Source organism: Arachis stenosperma, chromosome 2 (assembly GCF_014773155.1).
Source record: "Arachis stenosperma cultivar V10309 chromosome 2, arast.V10309.gnm1.PFL2, whole genome shotgun sequence".
Lineage (NCBI taxonomy): Eukaryota > Viridiplantae > Streptophyta > Magnoliopsida > Fabales > Fabaceae > Arachis > Arachis stenosperma.
Window position 1 is genome coordinate 69611182 of NC_080378.1, and position 5583 is coordinate 69616764.

Consider the following 5583-nt stretch of genomic DNA (forward strand, 5'->3'; position numbering starts at 1 on the left):
ACAAGTAAATCAAGTATAATTTTCATTCATTATTGTTAAATTGGTCTTAAATTTTCTAAAAATTTAACAATCAAAAATATATTTGATGCAAATCGAAAATTTTTGAGACAACAAAAATGATTTTCTAAATATGTATGTGTTTGTATACTTGTGGGTAAATTATAGAAAAAAGTATACTTTACCTAAATATAAATTTGTGTGTGTTTGTACAACAAGAATGATTTTCTAAAGCATAATCATATTATATAAATTATGGATCTACCTAGGACTAAGGTTTGATCTCAAGATCTTAAAAAAACGTAGTTCCTAAATTATCATTATACTACACACAATTAATTACATAAAGTCGATCAATTAAAACCATTTAAAATATAATACAAATTCGCTCATCTCTTTATATTAGTTCATTATTATTTCTCTCGTAGGGTTTCAACTTGCTCTCTCTTTTTTGTCTTTGTTGCTGCCTTGAAAGGAGGGTTCTGCCACTAACCTTGCAAGGCAATGGCCTTTCTCTTCTCTCTTCCACTTTTTTATTTTATTATCATTTTTCTTTCTTCTTCTGTTTTCTTTCATTTTTATTTCTCTTTGCTTCTATTTTTTTCTAACGTTTTTTGCCTTCCTCTCATCCCCTCTTCTTTCATCTCTTACCCCTTTCTTCTTCATTTCTATCATCTCATTTTTTATTTTTTCTCTGTTTTATCTTTTAGTTTATTTTAGTTTTTTTTTTTACATCTCTATGTGATATTTTTTCTCTTTTGTGGTATTTTATTGTTCTTTCTCTTTTATGAGGGGTGTGGGAATATATTGGTACAAATTATTAAATCTATTAGATCTTAAAACATACATTAAAATTTATGTTTTATTCATAAAAATATCTTTAGACCAGATATTTTAGTTTTAAGCAAAGAAAAAAAAAGATTTTTTTAACATGTTACATCACTTTTTATATTGATTTAGAAATTATAGAAACTCATATTCATCTATATTTCTATTGTTTATTAAGATTATTTGGGATTGAACTTTAGATATAAAATATATCTAATCCTTTTCTCTAGTTTTATATCTAATTTATCTTTATTATTTATAAGTGATGTATAACTTCTTTTAATAAATGAAATATTTTTTTTGTAAAAAAATTATTTAAAATATAAAGAATGAGATTCTAACCCATTTCCACTTATTATAAGAAATTACACATAAACCACTGTATAACTTATTAATTTTTGGTTGCATTGCAAAACAAAAAATAAATAAAAATAAATATTTAATATTTTTTTTATTTTTTATTTCATTTATATACTTTTTAATCAATGTTCTTTTATTATCATAATTTATTATCTTTTTTTCAAACTTACTAATGACAAAAATTAGAAGAGGATCAGAGTATTGATTAAATTATTTTTTTTTAGTGTTCTTAACATTTTATTTCATGATTAAACTTGAGTTCATATAAATATCTAAAATAAATACTCTTTTTGTTAAATTGTCAAAAGTTAATATATTAATTCTTGCTAAGCACGTTCAAGAGATCCATTTATCAATAAAGATCACTACAACAAAACAGCATTTTGGTGACGGTTTTTTTAATGCTTAGCGACGGTTTTAATTGTCACTAAATGGTTTTGCGACGGTTAAAAAAAGTCATAGATTTGAGTGTCACCAGTTGACATAGTGACGGTTTTGGACCACCGTTGATAAGGAGTGCGCTAAATTGTTTGTAACGTTTTTGAAGTATAAAACCGTCACTAATTTGTAATACTTGTAAAGGTATTTTTTATGCTATATTTCGCGACGTTTTAAAACTGTCGTTAAATTACTAAATCCTGTGACAGTTTTTCCTTATATTTCATGACTATTTTAAACCGTCACTAGTTACTAGTTCTTATGACAGTTTCAAGGCATATTTAGTGACTATTTAAACTGTCATAATATTTTTGGTGATAGTTTTTCGATTTGAAACTGTTATTAAGTTATTTATTCATATGACAGTTTTTTCCTGTATTTAATGACTGTTTTAAACTATCATAATCTCTCCAACATCAAAACTTTCTTTTATTAAATATTGCAAAAAATATTTCTATTCTAAATAATAATTTGTGTATACCAACAAAATAATAAATGGCATTATATTTCAACAAATTTAAACTTAATCCCACAAATTTTACAAAAATAGCAACAATGTATTTCAAAAGTTGAATTCGACAAATTTTACATAGTCATAATCCATAAAATGTAAATTCAAAAAATTGTAAATTAATCCAAATATGTAAAGCTAACAATTGTACTTGTAACTTAATCCTCAACTTTTCTCCGCAACTTCGCTTCACCTTCAACCTCAAATAGTATTCAACTTCAGCAATTACTTCACAAGCAACTCTTCAACACAAGAAACTCTCTCTTGTCCTTTTTAACAATTTTTTGTGATCCCCCTGAAGATCCAAATAAGACAAATCATGCATCAATGAATAATATTTTAGATGAAAAAACTAATATTATAATAACTGAAACACAAAAATATACAAGCTTAAAACTTGGTTCTTTAACTTAAGGTAAAACTAAACAATAACTGAAACAAGTGAAACTCACTTGAAGGCTATAGCAATAAGCTTATGGAAAAACTCCTTATCCAACGATTTTTCTCTTGCCTCCCTTACCAATCTCTCTAATTTTTCAATATGTATGCAAATCACACATTCAAACCCAATATTCTAATCTACAGAATAGAAAACCTTCTTTCTACATTCAATGTTGTTTCTGATGCCTAATAATATCTCCACTTATCAGCAAATTCCCTTAAACTTCTATCTATTCCATCTCAAACGAGCTCAAAAGATAAAAACAAACTCAAAAAAATCTGTTAATTATGACAAAAAAATATGAGAAAAAGGTTTCCCAAAATCAAAGTGAAGCGATCTGAATGCAATTTGATCTTTCAATAAAGCATTATATTGAAATCAACAAAGGATTTGATTCTCTCAACCGTTGCCACCAACCTATTGGAATTGGAAAAATGGTAGGATAGCGATATGGTCGAAAATCCAAAAATCCAGGACTTTTCAGCCGATAACCGGCAAGCAATGGTGCTGCACAGAAACAGTCCAAGGAATATTCGAAAGGAGGAGGGCACGCATGAGCTGGAATTTGTTGAAACAATGCCATTTGTGTTATTGTCAGCAGTCTCAGATCCACAGAATTGAACCAAGGACTTGTTATTTGAGCAGAGAGGATTTCCATTGAGCCTGAAATACATCAATTTTTGCATTACAATGTGACAAGTAATTTATAAATGATCATATCTAATGCTCATCACCACTATATATATATATATATATATATATATATATATATATATATATAAAATTAACAAGCATAAAAAAGATCTATAGCCGGTGTATTAGAACTATACGAGAGTGTGACATTTGGAGGAATATCAGTAGTGCCTGATATGCTTGTAAGGCTATTGTTTTGCAACTCCCTGCATGATGAGAAACATATGCTTAGTATTTCAGAAATTTCGATAACATCTATAAAAAGGAACATGAAAAATGTCAACAACATTAAAAAAAATATGAAAAGCATAGATAAACACTCCCAAATACACATCTAAGTGGCCAAAATTTGTAGAATTCATCACTTCTGATCTTACAAGATAAATTTTTAGCCATTCAAAGTCTTGTTCTGCCAAATGGTGGAAGAAACACTACCTTTCAATAAATTGTTTTCAAGTGACCTGCCAGAGAAGATGATATTTAGTCAAAACTTGAAAGTCTTCATCTACTTTATCATGATGCCATGATTGTTCCAAAGAAATAATATCTTACTAAGCAATTCAAGGTAAAATGTGTGAAAAGGATGCTAAATAGAAAGAAACTTACAATCTTTGAAGAACAGGAAGACTAGAAAAGTAGGATGGAATAGTTCCAGTAAGCTTGTTGTTCGATAAATCACTGCATATATTAGTGGATATCAGAAACTAAAAGTAAAAACATTATGTGTGCAAGGAAAAATATTCACACAAAATAGATCCTTACATGGTTGTGAGGTTGTTGGAAAGCTTGTTGCTAGGAATTGATCCATTCAACTGATTGGAACTGACGTCTCTGAAATTTTTATAAATAATAGTCAGTAAAACATTTTCAGACTACATAACTCTAGTCTCTATTTATCAGCACTACACATGGTACAAAATCTTATGTTACATGAAAATTAGATCATGGAACTTATAGATAAAGAAGGTGGGGTATCCTGCTTAAATCAGGAACTGGTCCTCTCAAGTTTCAATTCCTAAATTAAGAAATTTTATTAAGCAATAAAAGGCAGGATAGCGATAATAACTGATAGTCATATTGCTACGTAGATATTTAAGCAACAGCGCTTAAATCCCCTTGCTCAGTGCCTTGTAAATAACTGATGGGTATTTCCTATTCTTCTCAAAAAGATAAATAAGTATGGCAAGATGGCCTTTAGGTCTAACAGATTTGTATCAGAGGAACTTCCCGCGCTTGATCATTCCCGAATTTCGACATCCAAGAAGCTTCCAAGGATTCAAGTTGTGATAAATATTTAAGTTGTGATCATTTTGAACTGATCTTGTCTATATTTTAACAGAGAGGAACGTTGTTAGCAAATAGTAGTAGTTGATTGAATTAAGCAATAAAGCCATCTAAAGATAAGTACCTTCAATTCAAATGACTTCAGGTCCCTTGCAAGTTGCTCTGCATTTATCCCCTCACGAGCAAGGAGCCTATCAACACATGAGAAATTATAATATAGCCATAAAAGTTTCGATGCATCATCATCGACTTTATGATGATTTCCACATGGCACATGTCCTTACAAGATGTAAAAATAAGTTATTGCTACATTAAAAAGGGCCAGAAGGAAACCAAAAGAGACATAGTGGTATCTTATTTATGTATCTTTTTAAGTAACCTGGACCTTTATTAACAAGAAAATGCATAATCAGATGCATTAACATGCCAGGACCCAGGCAGCAGACCCAAATTAGTTGAGAACAACTATAAACTATATCTATCATTTGGAGAGAAAGTTTTCTAATAGCTCATTGCACTCCAACTAAACATAAGATACTCAAATTTATTTACATGCTGCCTAAACTCTAGCGTCTAGGTGGTTGAACAAAAACACATAGTAATAAATAAATAATAAATAGAACCAACAATAATGAAAGCATACCTTGTTGTAGCTATCGATTGTGAAGGAGCCTCGGTCCTTAGTGTCTTGGATTTTAGCTTCTTAGATAATGCTTCTAATTGGTCTAAGTTCCTCTGAATAAAGTACGGGAGTGAAGTCAAAATCAGAGATCTAAGTTCCTCTAAACTATTACATAGTCAACATTCGATTTTCCTTTGAAGGAACAAAAATGTTCAATGATAGAAAGGAATGCTATTTCATATACGCCATCAAATTGAAGCTATCGTTGATCTATAACTAAAATGATCACAATAACTTAAGAAAACAAGATCAGTTCAAAATGAAAATATAGACAAGGAATAAAGCACTAAATTCAATATAGTAATGAAACATCACTTTCACAAATACCAATAGCTTTAATTCTAATTT

General features: G+C 29.2%; 1 long non-coding RNA gene across 2 annotated transcripts; it reads right to left on the reverse strand.

Moving 5' to 3' along the window:
- Positions 1-2178: 2178 nt before the first annotated feature.
- On the reverse strand, positions 2179-5283 carry LOC130963729 (uncharacterized). Of its 2 annotated transcripts, XR_009079854.1 has the most exons (8): positions 5197-5283; positions 4678-4744; positions 4032-4100; positions 3876-3947; positions 3705-3730; positions 3407-3475; positions 2994-3239; positions 2179-2429 (listed from the first exon to the last, which is right to left on the reverse strand). It is a non-coding gene; the product is annotated as an uncharacterized LOC130963729 (long non-coding RNA). The 2 variants fall into 2 exon arrangements; XR_009079853.1 differs by lacking the exon at positions 5197-5283 and having other exon boundaries at positions 4678-4917.
- Positions 5284-5583: the final 300 nt, after the last annotated feature.